At 42.9% G+C, this 21264-nt stretch overlaps 1 long non-coding RNA gene across 1 annotated transcript; it reads right to left on the bottom strand.

Annotated features, from left to right (window-relative positions):
* Positions 1-495: 495 nt before the first annotated feature.
* On the bottom strand, positions 496-21193 carry LOC124614044. The gene is made up of 3 exons (XR_006979684.1): positions 21127-21193; positions 20999-21018; positions 496-558 (listed from the first exon to the last, which is right to left on the bottom strand). It is a non-coding gene; the product is annotated as an uncharacterized LOC124614044 (long non-coding RNA).
* Between the last annotated feature and the right edge of the window lie 71 nt (positions 21194-21264).

The raw sequence follows: 21264 nt of genomic DNA, 5'->3' as shown, positions 1-21264 counted from the left end.
ACAGATGCACCAGGGGATTACGTAATTTAGCAAATACCCATCAAACCTCTCGGAAGACATAAGGGTGTTATTCCCGGGCTCGCTAGTGCACCATCCGGAAGATAGCAAATCCTGCTCCCCTGTCCTCTTCCTGTCTAGCTCTAAACATGTGAACTTAAACTGCAATTTATTAACCAAGGACTCCAACACAGTGGTTCATTCCTTATGACGATCCTCTACCTTTAATCCCCTTAAATCAGATACCCGGATGGTTAAATGTATCAGCCGTGTCCACAACCTGTCTAACTGACTGCCACTGGGTTGAGTGCCCTCTAGAAACCGATGTTGTCCTCAAGACTCCTAACAGTTTTAAACAAAACCTCAATGGCTGCCTTGTCTCATCCAAAACATCCGGCATGACGTCAATTGGCTGAAGCATGGTAGCACGCAAGGGGGCTGCTAAGTCCAGAACACTACCCTCAATAGGCTGGCATCTTATTGCCAGCTCATGAGTGAGGTGGTCCTTCCTCAATAGGCTGATCCCAGGGCACTGCCTGACGCCATTACAGAATTGATCGCCTAAAACAGAACAGAATCACAAAGACAAAAATCGTTAACAAATCAAACCAACAGTAACTGAAATGGCAAAATTACAGTCACAACCAAGCTCTGCTACCATTTGAGACCTGGTGGTCAAGGAAGGCAGGATTCAGTTACGATTGTGGACGGGGCCGTAATCAGTTACTATTGGTTGGCTTTTCTTTTAATCACACACAATTTATTTAAAATCAACAACAAATTAAAATAATGGCAATAATTTAAGAACTGATTCATGGTTGAAAGCCTTAATGGCAATAAATTAAGCATTGATTAAACTTACTGCAACTTACAATAACAGTTATTAAAATATAAAAGACGGCTTGTTGCAATAATACAATTGCCAAATTAAAATTTTAAGACAAGTAACGACACTCACGGCTGAAGACCTTAATGGCAATAAATTAAGAACTGTTTTAACTTGTTGCAAATTACAAACTACTGTTATTAAAATATTGAAAACAAGTCACCAAGGCCTTAAAGGTTAACTGCTAAAACAAAATTGCCACATTAGAATTTTAAGACAAGTAGCGACAGTCATGGCTGAAGGCCTTTAACGCCAAGAATGGCAATTATTAAAAAAATTAACAAACATACGGTCAAACAACAAGGCAAGAGCAAAAGTTAATTTAAAAGACAGGCAACTGACCACCAAACAGGTGAGACACAATTATAGTAAACTTGGTAGCACAACTGTTGAAACTTGCTGTAACGCCAGGAATGGCAATTATATTAAAAAATTTAGAAACATACTGTAAAACAGAAAAAAAACAAGGTTAATTCAAAAGGACAAGCAACTGATCACCAAACAGGTAAGACAAATGATGGTAATTTGGTAATACAATAATAAAATAATAACACAATAATAAAACACAAGGGCTACTCACAGACAGTGCTCCAGGACTTGACCTCTGAGTAAGTGATGCCGAAAACACTTTCGTGAGCCATGAGAAAAGCAGCCAAGAGTTGCATTCACTTCGCAAGATGGTAACTCACACTAGTGGCAGTCTAATGAATGACTAATGATAATCTGCTGAAGCTGCCTAACGTCCGATAACCAATGCAATGATGGAGCACCATCCCAAAGCCGGAACCAGTGGTCAGCACTGTGTCCTCAGAATGCTGTGTTTAGAGCATCCAAAACGAGAAAGGAACCACCATTATCAGAGTAGAAGAAACGCCAACCGACCTAAAAATCAAGGAAACTGTCAAAACGACACCCCTACCTTACAGCAGCGGCAAGGCGAGGAAACGTACACTGCTGTTACATATACTAACCTCAAGGGCAGGTCACTGGGGCGTTAGTGGCCACTAGGCAGGAAAAACACCACTGGTTGCACTTAACAACTAGTAACACATAGAATGCAGCAGTTAGTAACAAGAAGTCAAGGAAAGCTAATTAGATCTGCCTTCCCCAAGTACTCCACTCACTGCTCTTCATCTTGGTGACACTGCGAGCAGCAACATGAACCCAAATCACTGGAGAATCGCGAGATCTCACAGTGGTGGAGGTTTCACCGCTAGGATTAAAATCCACTCAACATAAAGCTTGTTGGATCCAGTTGACGACTAGGTCGTGCACCCTCTCGACCACGGCTCTTCCATCTGGCAGTGCATGTGTGCTGCCAGCGGTCCCAGCGTGTTCTTGCACTCTCCTCTTGGCTCCTATGGTGTTCACAACCAAACTGCCCACTCACACAACCTGGAAGAACAATGAAATCACGCCAAACGTAGGGCCACAGTTACTACATATCGATAACACCACTGCTGCCACTAGCGGACAGGCAATATTTGCGAAAACAAGTGGCGCCAGTCAACACAAGAAGAATACAAACAACCGCAATCATGTCAACCAAACGATACAGTCTGGCCTCCAACAGAGGACGGAAACCTACAACAGCACCAACATGAGCCACAGCACGGCTCAGATAATATTCCTAATTTTGGCAGTACAAATTACGAATATTGTCCTATTTCAAAATTGTAAAAAGCTCTACGCATTTAGTCTCGTGGCATCTATATATTAAATTGGAAAGCACAAATCTATTACAGAACATAATTATATAGTGTATCGTAGATTTTAACCCAGTCAATAGATAAGAGAAAACTTTAAAAATCACATCTTACATATTAAATTCCAGAAAACAAAACACAGTTATCTAGTCTTATGGATATACAGATAGATTTAAACTCAGTCAATGGATAAAATAGAACTCTAGAAATCACATCATCGTACATACTAAATTCATGACAATGGAAAAAAGGACAAAAAAAAAAGATACTTATGGATCATGTCTCTATGCTTTCAGTTCAGTGATATTGCATAATCCAAACTATTTCTTAGATTCTTAATACACAAGTCTGTATGCATTAGATTTTCAAGAACTTCAAATGGTCCAATATTGCCACATAGAGAAAGGTGTAAGTAGATGAATGATGAACACTAACTTCACTTAACGAAGGTTTATTCAGCACTTGCACATACAAGAGCGCATAGCGAACTGCCTCTGACCAGAACACATATGGTATATATACAGCTACGGAACATTCCAGTACAATTATTCTTGCCATTTGTGGATACTTCTAGAATGTACTCGAACCGAATATAGAAATTAAAATTTTTCAGTTCAGGTGAGTATTGGACTCACGACCCTCCATGCAATAATCTAGTATCATGACCACTACACTATGGCAACTGTGCTACTTGGCTTCTTCTGCGACATTGCTCCCTCCTTAAGAGAACAGCATCTTGGTGTTATGTCCTCCTAGTCCGGGAATGAGCCATCAGTCCTGCATACTCCGACTCCCTATGACTGATGTTCGCCCTGGGATCTTCTTAGAACTTCCCTTGCCACTGCATTCTTCGAACCTCCCACTTGTTGCCTGTCACTGGAGCTTCGAATTTACCGTGAGTTGCAGGATCCTTATAGGGCTTCATTCAAAGGACGTGGACCATATCTCTGATCTATTGTCGTCTTGTGTCGGGGTTGAAATCTTCAACTTCATAAATAACATCAGACAACTGTCTTACAACCTTATAAGGTCCAAAGTAGTGCCTGAGGAGCTTCTCAGAGAGACCAACCTTCCGAACAGGAGTGAAGAACCAGACAAGGTCACCAGGCTGGTAGACAACAGGGTGGTGGCTCACGTCATACCTTCGTTGAGCCTGCAGCATGTGGAGTTGAGCAAACTGCCAAGCTTCCTCAGCTCTGGTTAACACCTGGCCAATGTAGTCATCGTCCACCTCATCAGGATGTAATGGAAACACACTGTTCATCATTGTCGTCGCCTCACACGCATGCACCAGGAAAAATGTCATAAATCCTGTGGCGTCTTGACTGGTGGTGTTGTAGGCAAACGTCACGAAAGGTAGTACCTCATCCCGGTTGCTCTACTCAACATACAGACCAAGTACCGGGTCAGTCATCAGAGCTTTTCACAGCACATTGAAAGAATCTTGTTGAGCACCATCCCAGATAAATTTAGCATTGGATTTTAGCAACTCTTGGAATGGCCTGGCTTTGATACAAAAGTCTTTGATAAAATGACGGTAGTAAGAACACAATCCAAAGAAGCTTCTTACGTCTCTGATACTTTTAGGAATAGGAAATTCCGTCACAGCTTTCACCTTTTCTGGGTCTGCCCGCACACCTTTGTTTGACACAAGCTGCCCAAGTATTTTGATTTCTTTTGCTCCAAAGAGACAATTTCTCAGATTAAGTTTCAGCGTGCCTTGTTGGAGACACTTAATAATGGCCCTCAGTCTTTTTATGTGTTTATCAAATATCTCTGAGAACAGTATAATGTAATCTAAATAACAAAGACACATTGTCCACTTCAGGTACCTTAGAAGACTATCCATCATTCATTAAAAATTTGCTGGTGCATTACACAAACCAAACGGCATTACCTTAAACTCATACATGCCCTTAGGGTTAATGAATGAAATTTTCTCATGATCAGCCTCATCTACTTCGATTTGCCAGTATCCCGAGTACATGTCCATGGTTGAGAAAAATTTAGCCCCCTTCAGACAATCTAGTGTATCGTCAATTCATGGAAGAGGGTAAATGTCCTTTTTAGTTATCTTATTAAGCTTCCTGTAATCAACACAAAAGTGCCAAGTGCCAACTGCCATCCTTCTTCCTGACGAGAACCACTGGTGATGACCACGGACTCTGAGAAGGCTGAATGATTTCATTCTTCATCATTTTCTCTGCCTCGCCGCGAATTATTCGACATTCCATTGCTCTCTGGTTTATTGGTTGATGGTCTCCAGTGCTAATCCGGTACTTCACCATCGATTTGTCTAATTTGCTCTTCACCTGTGGATTGAAGCATTCAGAGAACTCTTGAAGAATGGCAAGTAACTTCTTCTGTTGTTCATTAGTGAGATCTGTTGATAGTCGAGTTAGAAGGTTTTGTCTTGTAGTGGTAGTGCTAATTTTGCCCACAGACTCGGCATGGGAAGTTTCTATGATGCTCAGCGGCTCTGCAATTAATGGCTCAGAGTTTGCTATGCACATGTGTCTTGGAAGGATCTGCAGTTCTTGGCGACAGTTAACTATCCACAATTCACTGAATCTGTTCCTAAATGAGATGACAGAGGTTGGGATGAGCAAGTTATTCTTCAGTGGTATGCTTCTCTTACATTCCACACCAAGATCCATGGGTTGGTGCATGGCATGACACATGACAGCTACCTTTCTAGCACTGACTGCAGGAATGATCACTTCATCCAGCACACATAGTCTCCACACACTCGGATGCACATCTTCCTGTCCGCAGTATCTCATCTCGTCTAGCATAACTCATCTCGTCTAGCATAATCTTCAAGCAACCACAATCTATAATTGCTTGAGAAGCTTTCAAAAAGTCCCATCCGAGAATGACATGACTACACTCTTGTAAGAAGAATTCTAAGGTCACTTATACCCACACAAATTACACATGTTCCTGTAGGTTTTACATATTTCCAGTTAGCCACCTTCAGCAGAGATGTTTTGTTGTCGACGAATATGGTTTCCTGCACTTGGTGATGGTTTGTTGTTGTTGTTGTTGTCTTCAGTCCTGAGACTGGTTTGATGCAGCTCTCCATGCTACTCTATCCCGTGCAAGCTTCTTCATCTCCCAGTACTTACTGCAACCTACATCCTTCTGAATCTGCTTAGTGTATTCATCTCTTGGTCTCCCTCTACGATTTTTACCCTCCACGCTGCCCTCCAATGCTAAATTTGTGATCCCTTGATGCCTCAAAACATGTCCTACCAACCGGTCCCTTCTTCTTGTCAAGTTTTGCCACAAACTCCTCTTCTCCCCAATTCTATTCAATACCTCCTCATTAGTTATGTGATCTACCCATCTAATCTTCAGCATTCTTCTGTACACCACATTTCGAAAGCTTCTATTCTCTTCTTGTCCAAACTATTTATCATCCATGTTTCACTTCCATACATGGCTACACTCCATACAAATACTTTCAGAAACGACTTCCTGACACTTAAATCTATACTCGATGTTAACAAATTTCTCTTCTTCAGAAACGCTTTCCTTGCCATTGCCAGTCTACATTTTATATCTTCTCTACTTCGACCATCATCAGTTATTTTGCTCCCCGAGTAGCAAAACTCCTTTACTACTTTAAGTGTCTTATTTCCTAATCTAATTCCCTCAGCATCACCTGACTTAATTCGACTACATTCCTCAAGTACATCACCCTTGTGTAGACCCTCTATATACTCCTTCCACCTTTCTGCTTTCCCTTCTTTGCTTGGAACTGGGTTTCCATCTGAGCTCTTGATATTCATACAAGTGGCTCTCTTTTATCCAAAGGTCTCTTTAATTTTCCTGTAGGCAGTATCTATCTTACCCCTAGTGAGATAAGCCTCTACATCCTTAAATTTGTCCTCTAGCCATGCACTTCCTGTCGATCTCATTTTTGAGACTATTTATTCCTTTTTGCCTGCTTCATTTATTGCATTTTTATATTTTCTCCTTTCATCAATTAAATTCAATATTTCTTCTGTTACCCAAGGATTTCTACTAGCCCTCGTCTTTTTACCTACTTGATCCTCTGCTGCCTTCACTACTTCATCCTTCAGAGCTACCCATTCTTCTTCTACTGTATTTCTTTCCCCTCATTCTTGTCAATTGTTCCCTTATGCTCTCCCTGAAACTTTCTACAACCTCTGGTTTAGTCAGTTTATCCAGGTCCCATCTCCTTAATTCCCACCTTTTTGCAGTTTCTTCAGTTTTAATCCACAGTTCATAACCAACAGATTGTGGTCAGAGTCCACATCTGCCCCTGGAAATGTCTTACAATTTAAAACTTGGTTCCTAAATCTCTGTCTTACCATTATATAATCTATCTGATACCTTTTAGTATCTCCGGGATTCTTCCATGTATACAACCTTCTTTTATGATTTTTGAACCAAGTCTTAGCTAAGATTAAGTTATGCTCTGTGCAAAATTCTACCAGACGGCTTCCTCTTTCATTTCTCTCCCCCAATCCATATTCACCCACTATGTTTCCTTCTCTCCCTTTTCCTACTCTCGAATTCCAGTCACCCTTGACTATTAAATTTTCGTCTCCCTTCACTACCTGAATAATTTCTTTTATCCCATCATACATTTCATCCATTTCTTCATCATCTGCAGAGCTAGTTGGCATATAAACTTGTACTACTGTAGTAGGCATGGGCTTCATGTCTATCTTGGCCACAATAATGCATTCACTATGCTGTTGGTAATAGCTTACCCGCACTCCTATTTTTTTATTCATTATTAAACCTACTCCTGCATTACCCCTATTTGATTTTGTATTTATAACCCTGTATTCACCTGACCAAAAGTCTTGTTCCTCCTGCCACCGAACTTCACTAATTCCCACTATATCTATCTTCAACCTATCCATTTCCCTTTTTAAATTTTCTAACCTACCTGCCCGATTAAGGGATCTGACATTCCACACTCCGATCCGTAGAACGCCAGTTTTCTTTCTCCTGATAACGACGTCCTCCTGAGTAGTCCCCGCCAGGAGATTCGAATAGGGGACTATTTTACCTCCGGAATATTTTACCCAAGAGGACGCCATCATCATTTAACCATACAGTAAAGCTGCATGCCCTCCGGAGAAATTACAGCTGTAGTTTCCCCTTGATTTCAGCCGTTCGCAGTACCAGCACAGCAAGGCCGTTTTGTTTAGTGTTGCAAGGCCAGATCAGTCAATCATCCAGACTGTTGCCCCTGCAACTACTGAAAAGGCTGCTGCCCCTCTTCAGGAATCACACGTTTGTCTGGCCTCTCAACAGATACCCCTCCGTTGTGGATGCACCTACGGTACTGCCATCTGTATCGCTGAGGCACACAAGCCTCCCCACCAACGGCAAGGTCCATGGTTCATGGGGGTGGTTGGTGACGGTACTTCTCCAAAATGACTGAATATGATGCTCCAGAGTCCACAAGAGCTTGGGCTGGTCGGCCACCCATGAGGATATCGATGTAGTTTCCTATCGTTTTTGTAGTGATCGACAGCAGAGGATTTTTCTCTTCGGCGACCTCACCTCCAAGGAAGGTCGCACCCTTTAGTATTTCAGGTTGTGGCGGCTAGGTGATCAGCTGGAGCTTCCAAACAGTGATAGAGATCTTGATCGACGTGTTGGCAAGGAAGGTCGCACCCTTTAGTATTCCAGGTTGTGGCGGCTAGGTGATCAGCTGGAGCTTCCAAACAGTGATGGAGACCTTGATCAACGTGTTGGGGAGCGTCCTCTCCAGTGGCTAGCTTGCAGCGGTGGTGACCTACGTAGTCATCCACAGTGGAAACATATTGGTTGGTTATTCATGGTCCCCAGACATCAGTCTTCCTTGGTGCCCAAACAGGTTCCTCATTCAGTATTGTAGGAATGTAACTTCACCTGGGTCTCGACTATTTTACAGTTTTAAAGGGAAATGAAGGACGAGAGATTGGGTTCAATGTCTGTTCCAATTCCTTCCTTATGACCTCTTGAAGCGTCTTGGTTTTTTGCTCAGTATGCAGTCCAAGTGTCTTCTGAACTTCCTCTCTCACTATCTGACGAAGAACACTTGTGGAATCAGTTTCTTCCTCCATCACAGACATCAATACGCCGTTTGGAAGCCGTTCAAACTTCTTGCATATAATTCTTTTTTGATGCATTGTCTTGGTATACTGGTACCATTTTATGAAGTCGTCTGCTGTCGAAACCTCTTTCAGGAGTAGGGCTTGATACATGTCCTGAGCAGCACCCTTTATGAGATGTGCAACCTTATCTTCCTCCTACATTCAAGGATCCAGTATTTTACACAGCTCCAAGATGTCTTGAATGTAGGATGCTGCCGTTTCTCCTGGACGCTGTGCCCTGCACTTTAATTTATCTTCAGCCTTGCACTTCTGTCATTGTGTGTCGCCGAAATATTTGCGCAGTTCTGCCTGGAATACTTCCCAGCTTGTGAACTTCTACTTGTTGTTCTCATACCATTGCTCGGCAGTGCCCTCCAAGTAGGAAAATACGTTAGCCAAACACACAGTGTCATCCCATTTGTTAAATCTGGCTATACACTCATATACCTTCAGCCACTTGTTTGGGTATTGGCCATCATTACCAGAGAAGCTGGAAGGATGTCTCACGTGGTGGCACACAGTTGCTGTCACTGTGACGTCCTCTTCTTCTTCTATCTCCAATAGATTGCGATCTGTTGAATATGGCTCGAACTTGGGTTTCTCGCCATGTAAACAGCGGCTCTGTCGTGGCCTGATGGGAGCCACCATGCCGTTGATAATGTGCAGTATCACAAGTTCCAATACCCAGCGCCTCCACCAGAATAATGTTTTGTGGAAGAAAGTGTAAGTAGATGAATGACGAACACTAACTTCACTTAACGAAAGTTTATTCAGCACTTGCACATACAAAACCACGGAGGGAACTGCCTCTGACCAGAACACATGTGGTATATATACAGCTACAGAACATTCCAGTATAATGATTCTTGCCATTTGTGGATATTTCTAGAATGTACTCAAACCAAATATACAAATTAAAATTTTTCAGTTCTGTTTGAACTCACAACCCTCCATGCAACAATCCAGTATCATAACCACTACACTATGGTGACTGCACTACTTGGCTTCTTCTGCGACTATATAAATATCGAAAAATTTCTTTATTTCAGGTGTCAACACTTTAGATTTCTCTTTTACTTTTACCAACACAAGATCTCCTACTTCAAACTTAGAAAATATACCTTTACCATCATGTCTCTTCTCTCTCCTATCCCCCTGTTTTTTCATCATATCCCTAACACATTCTTCCCTCTCTTGTGGAGACAGAATTTTAAATGGTGGAAACTCAATGTTTTCAGAAATTAAGTTAGCTGGTCTGTGATTAAACATGATTTCCAATGGGGAAAAACCTGTTGAAGAATGTTGTAATCTGTTCATAATATCCTCAAAGTCAATGACATAATCTATCCAACTGGTATGATTCTTACTTCAATATGTTCTAAACAGTCTTCCAACCTCTCTCATATATCTTTCTGCAAGGTTACTTGAAGGATGGTACACCGAAGTTAGAATATGCCTTATTTTTGCATGGTCAACAAAATCTTTCCAAGCTGTTGATGTAAATTAAGAACCAGTATCAGATAAAATTGTTTTGAGGATAGCCAAGTGATGAAAATATGTGTTTTCAAACTTAGAGATGATTTGCTTACTGGTAGCTTTCTTGAGAGGAAACAACTTTATGAACTTTGTTAAGTTGTGCTGGGCCCCTTAACAAACTTTGTACAAAAAGGGTTGTTTTCCACTGAGACGATAGTCATCGGGCATCCTCTTAGGCAATTAAAAAGGCCCTCAGTAATCTCCCTAGCTTGGCTATTCTTGATTTTGGGCGCCTGTTTGTTGTCCAAAAGGGTGCTTCTGCTTGTGGAATAGTGGCTGTTCTTCTGCAAGAACAAAATGGGAGTGACATCCCATAGCTTATGCTTCTAGGAAGTTGTTACACGCAGAAACTAAATATTCCAATTAAGAATGGGAAACATTGGCAATTGAGAAATTTAAGTTTTATCTTGAGCATAGGAATTTTCTTCTAGAAATGAATAACCAGGCCCTAAGTTGGATTCTGAGACATCCCCAGAAGACTGAGTGAATAGCACATTGGGCAATTCAGATTTCCGCCTTCTGTTTTAAGGCCAGGCATATTAAGAGTCCGGACAGTTAGGTGGCCTTAAGCTGAGTGGTCATCAGGATCAGAGGCGGGGGGGCTTCTGAGGACTGGGCAATGGAGATGTTGACGGAGATCCTGAACTCTTTATTAATTTGAGAGGGAAGCAATATCTTGACCAACAATTACTGGGATTAAACGGAGGTTGTTATAAGGGGAACAGGTCTCTGGTTATAGCCTGCACATAGGACTGCTTTGTTATAGTTGTTGCAGCAAGAGCAAAACTAAGATCAGTTTGTCCATGAAACTTGTCAGTCCTGTATTCCATTACTTTCATGATACTGTGGTGGGTAGCCACTTGGGTATTCATAAAACTATTCCTAAGGTTCAGGAGCATGTTACTTGGCCTACCATTTGCAAAGATATTTGGAGATTAGTGGGAGTTTGAAAGCTGCAAGAGTGCTAAACCCAGTACTCACTAGCATAAAGGCCTTCTCCAGTTGACAAGGAGGATTGTCCTGTGGAGAAACTTTTTATTGATTACTTAGGACCCATTTGTCATACTTGTGCCGGGAACGGGTATGTCCTGGTGGTTGTCGATACCATCTCCTGTTTGCTAGTTGATTCTGAGCAGTAGGTTTACAGGGCCTTTGGCCATCGAAGTAATTTTTTCCGCCTTTGGACCACCTAGGTCTCTTGTGAAAGATAATGCTTTGCCTTTCATTTCCAAAGTGTTTAAAAGGTTTAGTTTTGAGAACGCTGTTAACGTATCACCACCTCTCCATACCATCTGCAACCCTCCTTTGTGGAGCAAGTTAACCGTAATTTAAAGGCACCACTGATCATTTTTGATGGTAGGTCTCAAAGGAAGTGGGATCTTTTGATACCCTGACTCAATTTGGCATTCAATATGTTCCAACATGAGACTCTTAAGGCCTTCCCAGTTTCCCTTATATTTGTTTATCAGGTGAATTCCCAATTAGCTAACTTACGGTCTATTAATGACCTTCTTCTGGAGCAGGTTAGTCCGGAAATTATTGAGTGGAATTAGAGGAGGGTGAAACACAACATCCAGCACTCCCATCAGAAGTTAGTAAGGCTTTACAATTGCGGTCAAAGGAGTTTAAAGTTACAGTAGGGGAATGAGTTTTTGTGTAGAACCCCAACATCGCCTTAAAAGGGGAGGTAGATTATGCTAGTAAATTGGCTCTGCAGTTCCTCAGTCCTTGTAGATCATGCAGAAATTAAGTCTTGTTAATCTTCTTTTGCAGAATTTCTGCACACACAGTGTGTTGTGGGCTCATGTGAGCCAAGTCAAGGAGAATAGTCAATTTTATCAAAAGGCAAAAAAGGAGAAAGCACTCCACTCCCCCTTTTTCCAGTATTAGTTGGGGGAGGTTGAGTCTTGTGGTTTCTTTTTCTTTTACAAATTGCCTGCCTTGTCTGTACGAGTTTGCAGCCATGTATACAGGGTGTTAAAAAAAAGGTACGGCCAAACTTTTGGGAAACATTCCTCACACACAAAGAAAGAAAATATGTTATGTGGACATGTGTCCGGAAACTATGGAAAAGAAAAATCGCTACCTCGTCGCCAATTGTAACAGCTTCAAGTTGAAGAAATATATTTCAAGGAAGACACAATACATGAAAGTCACAGATCAAGTAAACAAAGTAAGACGTGTGTACACTTTAACAGTCAAATCATAACTGAGTCCAAGTCTAGCGGCCACTGGCTGGCTGGCCGCTTAGGTGGCGCTGCTGCTGCATGGCTGGCAGACAGCGCCGCATGTAGAGGACACGCATAACTGCGCGGCAGCTCTTTGAAAGATCAGTGAGTCACAACAGTTTTAACCCCTTTGAATTTTTTGCACAGGTCTTTATGGAGGAGGCCTGTAGATTGCTAACGTCCACAGGTGTTGTTTGACTGGCCGTAAAGTCTCAAGGAGGAGGCTTCCAGTACGGACGGAAGTGTCCCTGATGATAACAGGTTGAGATGACAGGAGGCATGGGGATCGAATCTGCTGGAGCCCCATGCACCAATCTGCCCTTTGCAGCAAGTCCGGTTGTTATAACAGGAGACATGGGCGATGTGTCCGCGTCCGTAGGACATGGAGGCGAGTAGAGTTGCTCCGACAGATGATGATCATCTGTTTCCTGCATGAACACGTCTCCTAGTGGTGTCAGTTCTTGTGCTGGCACCGATATGATAGTGAGAGGACTGCGTTGTGAGTAATGAGAGATTCCAGTATCCCGAGCATCAGGTAGAGCCGAAGGTGGTGTAGTGGCATCCAGAACAGGCGTTGCCGACACACGAGGCCGAAGCTGGTCCGAATGACGCACTGCAACACCCGTGTCCGTCTGGATTTCATACAGGCGTCGGCCACGGTGTCGTAAGATGCGGCCAGGACTCCATTTTGGCCGCCTGCCATATCCCCGTACCCATACAAGGTCGTCAGTGGTGAACCAGCCAAGCAAAGGCACCCGCGGCCGTGAGGTGGAAGGCTGCAGAAGATGAAGTAGCGTGCGGGGCTGTCAGCCATGTAAGAGCTCAGCCGGGCTGTGGTCGCCCATGGGGGTGAAGCGGTAACAAGCCAGAAATTGGAGAAGCACATCGTCAGCAGCAGAAGTCAGGAGTTTCCTCATCTGAGCCTTAAATGTGCGGACCAGTCGTTCAGCCTCACCGTTTGACTGTGGATGGAACGGAGGGGCTGTGACATGCATGACGCCGTGACGGGCACAAAAATCCACAAAATCAGAAGAGGCAAATTGCGGACCATTATCAGTAACAAGAGTAGAGGGAAGGCCTTCCAAAGAGAAAATGCGAGCTAGAGCATTGGTGGTTGCCGTGGTGGTAGGCGACGTGCAACGGACAATGAAAGGAAAGTTAGAGGAGGCGTCAATAACGAGAAGCCAATAAGTACCTAAAAAAAGGTCCCGCAAAGTCAGCATGAATACGCTCCCAGGGCTTCTCAGGCGAAGGCTGTGGTGACAAAGATGACGCACAAGGGCCGCAGGCAGCGACCATGTGTGCGATTTCAGAGTCGATGCCGGGCCAGTACACATGACAGTGCGCCACAGATTTTGTGCGAGACACACCCCAGTGCCCTTGGTGAAGCAGGCGCAAGACCGAAGCACGCAAAGACGCAGGTACCACAACATGCGGTGAAGCATTTTCGGTGGAAAGGAGGATAACACCATCCCTAGCCGTGTGGCGGTAATTCAAAGCATAGTAGTTCTGCAACGGATCAGAAGTCTTATCAGACGGACGATCTGGCCAACCCTTCCGAATACAGCGTAAAACCTGGGAGAGGGTAGGGTCAGAACCCGTAGCAGCCGCCAGCCAGTCCCCAGTGATGGGGAACCCGTCCACAACCCGCTGCTTGGCAACATCCAGGTGGAAACACAAAAGTTCATTCCTATCGAATGCCAGATCAGGACCCATGGGAAGGCGAGACAGTGCATCAGTATTCGCATGTTGAGCCGTCGGCTGGAAATGAATCTCATAATTGAAATGAGACAAGTAAAGAGCCCAACGCTGGAGGCGGTGTGCAGCCTTGTTGGCAAGTGACATTGATGGATGAAACAAGGAAACAAGTGGTTTGTGATCCGTAACAAGATGAAATTTGGATACATAGAGAAAAACACCAAACTTATGAAGAGCATAAATAATGGCCAAAGTTTCTTTTTCAATTTGAGAATACTTTTGTTGGGTGTCCATGAGCGTTTTGGAGGCATAAGCAATGGGTTGTTCAGAACCATTAGCAAAATGGTGCGCAAGGACTGCACCGACCCCGTATTGAAAGGCGTCTGTGGCAAGAACAAGATGTTGGCCAGGTCGATAAGTAGCCAGGCACGGGGCCTGTCTCAGCATAGTCTTCAATTTCTGGAAAGCCGCATTGCATGATGCAGACCAGTGAAAAGGCACATTTTTATGCAACAGGCATTCAACGGTTGAGCCACCGAAGCAGCAGATGGTAAAAACTTGTGATAGTATGCTATTTTCCCCAAGAAGGCCTGCAGTTCCTTAACAGATGTAGGGTGAGGAAGGGCATCGATCGCAGTGACAGTTTGCTGAAGCAGACAAATACCATCCCGAGAGAGTTAAAACCCAAAGTACGTGATAGATGCCTGAAAAAATTTTGATTTCTGAAGATTACACTTAAGACCGGCAGTCTGTAAGACATGAAAAAGTGTGTGGAGATTTTGAAGTTATTCATCAGTGGTGGAGCCAGTGGCAACAGCATCATCCTGGTAATTTATACACCCAGGGACAGTGAGCAATAATTGTTCCAAGAATCGCTGAAAGAGAGCAGGGGCACTGGCAACCCCGAATGGCAATATTTGGTATTGATAAAGGCCGAAAGGCGTGTTAAGGGCCAGAAACTGCCAGGAAGCAGCTTCGAGGGGAAGTTGATGATAAGATTCTGACAGGTCAAGTTTAGAAAAATACTGGCCTCCAGCAGGTTTAGTAAACAGTTCTTCAGGTCGAGGCATAGGGTAAGTGTCGATAAGGCATTGAGCATTTACAGTGGCTTTCAAATCGACAGGGAGATGAATATAACCATTTGACTTAGCAACGACAATGACAGGAGAGGACCACTCACTGGAAGTGACAGGAAGTAAGACCCCTGAAGCAGTGAGATGATCCAGCTCCCATTTGACCTGATCACGAAGGGCCACAGGAATGGGCCGAGCCCAAAAAAACTTAGGCCGAGCAGTGGGTTTGAGCATGATATGAGCTTCAAAGTTGTCTGCATAGCCTAACCCAGGAGATAAAAGGGACAAAAATGTCATCAACGAGGAATCCAATTGAGCATGTTGTTGTTGTTGTGGTTTTCAGTCCTGAGAGTGGTTTGATGCAGCTCTATCAAATCTCAGTCAAATCATAACTGAGTCCAAGCCTAGCGGCCGCTGGCTGGCTGGCCGCTTAGGTGGCGCTGCTGCTGCATGGCTGGCAGACAGTGCCGCATGTAGAGGACGCGCATAACCGCATTGCGGCACTTTGAAAGATCAGCGAGTCACAACAACTGCATCATTAGCAAATGGTATATACCAACTGTACCAACTAAATGACCTAATCTATACTTTTTTTCGAATGGCCATCTTCTGCGACAGCTATTAAAATCTGTTACTGTAGTTTATCTGTCTTGAGCTGACTGCAATTTAATTAAAAAGAAAGATTAATTAAATTGCAGTCAGCTCAAGACAGGTAATCCACAGTAACATATCTAATTTTTAAAGCAAAATCAGTATTACAGTCAAATAGCACAGGCTTCTGTCATAAAAGTCTGGGTCATCTGCAATCTGAAGTATGCATGCACTTCGCAAAGGCCTGACTAGTGCAATTTCATTTGAGGAAGCAGCTAATACTACTTGCGATATTTGCTTAAAGGGAAACAAACAAGACTTTCTTTTTTACGATCTGGTTCAAGAGCCTTGGAAACTCTTGACCTAATTTACTCAGGTTTGTGTGGGCTATACAAAATAAGTCAACTGGAGGAGCCAAGTATTACCTTACCTTAATTGCTATTCCAGGAAAGCATTTGTGTATACTCTCAGAAATAAAAATCAAGTACCACACCTGATTCGATACTAAAAATCTACACTCCTGGAAATGGAAAAAAGAACACATTGACACCGGTGTGTCAGACCCACCATACTTGCTCCGGACACTGCGAGAGGGCTGTACAAGCAATGATCACACGCACGGCACAGCGGACACATCAGGAACCGCGGTGTTGGCCGTTGAATGGCGCTAGCTGCGCAGCATTTGTGCACCGCCGCCGTCAGTGTCAGCCAGTTTGCCGTAGCATACGGAGCTCCATCGCAGTCTTTAACACTGGTAGCATGCCGCGACAGCGTGGACGTGAACCGTATGTGCAGTTGACGGACTTTGAGCGAGGGCGTATAGTGGGCATGCGGGAGGCCGGGTGGACGTACCGCCGAATTGCTCAACACGTGGGGCGTGAGGTCTCCACAGTACATCGATGTTGTCGCCAGTGGTCGGCGGAAGGTGCACGTGCCCGTTGACCTGGGACCGGACCACAGCGACGCACGGATGCACGCCAAGACCGTAGGATCCTACGCAGTGCCGTAGGGGACCGCACCGCCACTTCCCAGCAAATTAGGGACACTGTTGCTCCTGGGGTATCGGCGAGGACCATTCGCAACCGTCTCCATGAAGCTGGGCTACGGTCCCGCACACCATTAGGCCATCTTCCGCTCATGCCCCAACATCGTGCAGCCCGCCTCCAGTGGTGTCGCGACAGGCGTGAATGGAGGGACGAATGGAGACGTGTCGTCTTCAGCGATGAGAGTCGCTTCTGCCTTGGTGCCAATGATGGTCGTATGCGTGTTTGGCGCCGTGCAGGTGAGCGCCACAATCAGGACTGCATATGACCGAGGCACACAGGGCCAACACCCGGCATCATGGTGTGGGGAGCGATCTCCTACACTGGCCGTACACCACTGGTGATCGTCGAGGGGACACTGAATAGTGCACGGTACATCCAAACCATCATCGAACCCATCGTTCTACCATTCCTAGACCGGCAAGGGAACTTGCTGTTCCAACAGGACAATGCACGTCCGCATGTATCCCGTGCCACCCAACGTGCTCTAGAAGGTGTAAGTCAACTACCCTGGCCAGCAAGATCTCCGGATCTGTCCCCCATTGAGCATGTTTGGGACTGGATGAAGCATCGTCTCACGCGGTCTGCACGTCTAGCACGAACGCTGGTCCAACTGAGGCGCCAGGTGGAAATGGCATGGCAAGCCGTTCCACAGGACTACATCCAGCATCTCTACGATCGTCTCCATGGGAGAATAGCAGCCTGCATTGCTGCGAAAGGTGGATATACACTGTACTAGTGCCGACATTGTGCATGCTCTGTTGCCTGTGTCTATGTGCCTGTGGTTCTGTCAGTGTGATCATGTGATGTATCTGACCCCAGGAATGTGTCAATAAAGTTTCCCCTTCCTGGGACAATGAATTCACAGTGTTCTTATTTCAGTTTCCAGGAGTGTAGTTGAAAGGCAAACTGGAAAAATGATCTGTACTTCACATGCAGGTAATTACACACAGAAAACTTCAATGATAAATTGATAAACTTTTTCATACAGGTAGGTATCCAACATCAGACTACAGCACTGTATGTACCAGAACAAAACAGAGTTGATGAGCATAATAACCCTACAATAGTAGAAAAAGCAAGATGCCTGATCTCCGAAACAAATTTGCCAAATAAATTCTGAGCAGAAGCAGGCTCCCATGCAGTGTATGTTATTGAGAGATCTCAATTAAGACACTAAAAAGCAAGACTCCAGAAGAAGCTTAGATAACCAAAAAGGTGGATCTTCAACATCTCAAAATATTGGGAAGCAAGGCCTATATTCACATTCTGAAAGCTACTCAATGAAATTGGGACAAAAAAAGTATTGGATGTATCTTGGTAGGATACTGTGAATAATCAAAAACATACAGGCTTTTTGAAACTAATTGCCAGAGAATCATAAAAACAAGGGACATTATTTTTTATGAATGTACTTTTAAACAGTGTAAAGAAAAAACTGTGTTGCGGGAACCAAGTCTATTGTTTCTCCCACTGATGCAAAAGAAGCAAAATCAAATAACGGCTGAAGTCGAAGAATTTGAAACTGAACCTGAGACTATCACAGCCAGTAGTAGTTGAGGAATACAATGAGGAACCAAACCCAGATAATGCAAATAATGATGACGAGCATCCACAGCAACTTGAGTCAGTACAAAAGTCATCCAGAATTCCCAAGCCAAAGGAGCTATATGACTTTGTAACTTATCAGTCTAAACACTGGCTGAAACCAATACAAGAAGAGTTACAATCACACAAAGAGAACTACACATGGGAGTCTGCTGTTTCACCTTCGTTTAAGAAACCAATAAATGGGAAATGGGTGTCTCAGTCAAAGAAAGATTTGAAAGGTCACATTGTACACTATAAAACATGGCTAGTAATAGAAGATACTACTCAAAAGCAAAGCCTGGATTACGGTGAAACATATGCCCCAGGTATAAGATATAACTCATCAAGATATTTATTTGCTGTGGCTGCTAAACCTGATCTTGACATTGATCATCTAGATGCTGCCACTGCTTTCCTACAAGGTGACTTACATGAAGAGATTTACATGAAAATGTCAGAGGTAGACTCTGCTACAGAGACAGTGAAAAATATTGGTATTAAAAGACTGAAAAAGGCAGAATATGGATTAAAGCAAGGTGGTCACAGATGGAACTTGAAATTAGACAGAACACTGTTAAATCTAAACTTGAAGAGATCAACAGCTGACCCTTGTGTCTATTACAAAAATCAAAGTTCAGACATTTTAATAGCTGCTGTTTATATGGATGATATGCTAATTTTCAGTAACATTTCATAATAGAAAGAAGTTTTCAAAAAGAGTTTAAGAGAAAAATTTTAGCTGAAAAACCTTGGTGATTCTGCAAATTGTTTAGGTATCTGAATCACTAGGAACCATAAAGAAGATTATATATGGATAGACCAGACACACTATGTGGAGCAGATTCTCAACAGAATTAATATGAAAGAATGGAACCCAATATCTATGCCACTGGACAGTAACCAATTGCTCATTCGTAACCAATTGCTCATTCATGACATGAGTTCAAAAAAAAAAAAAAAAAAAAAAAAAAAAAAAAAAAAAAAAAAAAAAAAAAAACAGAACAGGAGCAAGAAGCTATGAAGAACATACTCTATCAAAAGCAATAGGAGATTTAATGTCTGCTCAGTTAGGAAAGAGGCCAGACCTAGATTATTCGATACAGATTGTCAGTCATTTTTGTGACAATCCAAGCATGCCACCCTGACAAGCAGTCAAAAGAATCATTAGATACCTAAAGGAACCAAGGATATGTGATTATTGTTTTCTAAAAGACAGGACTGCCACAAAACAGGTTACTATGATACAGACTGGGCCAAAGTTTCCAAAGACAGGAAGTCAATAACTGGATAACTGTTTAAATCTCAAGGAGCAGTAAAATCCTGGCAGAGGAAGTAACAGCCAACCATAGCCTTATCCACAACTGCAGCAGAATATATGGCCCTGACCTCAGCAGGTCAGGAGGCTCTGTGGCTTCAACAGTTAGACAATCAAATATCTCAAATCCCCAAGAAGGATCCTATCAAACTATTGTGTGACAACAGAGCAGCAATTGCCTTATTTAAGACTAATGGTTACAAGAGTCAAACCAAACATATAAACGCTAGACACCACTTTATAGGAGAAAAACTAGAGTCAGCCCAAGTCACTGTGCAGCACAGATCTTCAAACCATAGTAGCAGATATGATGACAAAACATCTGGTTTTATTTCTTTTATTTATTTTTTTGTGCTTGATTCTAGTGGGGGTTGAGAGAATTTAGAATCTGTTCCTTGACTGTGTATATATCTTTTGGGTTGCTATGGACAGTGTTATTCTTTATTTTGTGGACTGTATAATACATTAGTTTGTGTAACTGTGTTTAATGTGTTAATGTGTACAATAAATCTTACAGTTCCAGTCAGATACCACCAGCAAATTACTCTGCTAAAAGGTCAAGTTTGTAACATTCTCGTCAAAAGTAAACGGAAAACTGTAATTAACTTATTTGCATCCATTACTGTTTTCTCAAGCTGTGCCCTTGGTTAAAATATTACAGTTTGTGGTTTAAATTATCATAAGATTTGGATGTGATTTGACATTAAATATTTCCAGTTTATTAAATTGTCTACAAAAAGTTGTAATTTGATGAAAGGTCCTGTTTCATTTCAAAACAGTTGTTGGTATCCAAGCTGTTGTTTCCTTTTTAACTGTTGTTTAAAGTGGATGTTGCTGATCTCAGAAACTGTTTCTCTTAGTATTATATAGTTTTTAAAAAAACAATCCAGCTTGTCAAATAGTGAATGATGTGTACTTAAAATCCCGGCTCAGTCCTTTTGCATGTTCGATTTTGGTTAAGCCACATTTCTGTAAGGTGGCATTTAAAACCATAGCATAACTTTGCTCGTGCAAAATTAAGCTTGTCCTTTTCTTGTATGGTATCCTGTGAACCCTGGAATGAAGGGCCTGATCAGCTCACTACCATGAGACAGATACTGTAGTCAACAATTTAACTGTCTCCCTCGCAACCAAAGTGTATATCGCTTATGTATAAATGGTGTAGACAATTTCACTATTGGTAATAGAAAGAAGAAGTTAATTTACTAACCTTCTTCAAGCAGCTGTTGTCTAGGGGCAGCAAAAATCTCTTCAATATTCCAAAATTCAGGTCCAAGTTTACATTGTATATTACATCACAGTGTGGGTTTTACATGGCGTTGAACTGTAATAACTCACTTTTAGGATCGAAACGACGTTTATTTCGTCACTTGATAGAGCGAATACAGAAAGATGGCTGTCGAACATAGTGGGAGAACGCAAAGACTAGAAGATAAAGCTAAAGAGCATAGTCAAAGAACTGTCACTTCGCATCAG

This window comes from Schistocerca americana, chromosome 4 (genome assembly GCF_021461395.2).
Source record: "Schistocerca americana isolate TAMUIC-IGC-003095 chromosome 4, iqSchAmer2.1, whole genome shotgun sequence".
In the NCBI taxonomy this organism is placed as follows: domain Eukaryota; kingdom Metazoa; phylum Arthropoda; class Insecta; order Orthoptera; family Acrididae; genus Schistocerca; species Schistocerca americana.
The sequence above is the reverse complement of the archived record's forward strand: the minus strand, read 5'-3'. Positions and strand labels throughout refer to the sequence as shown.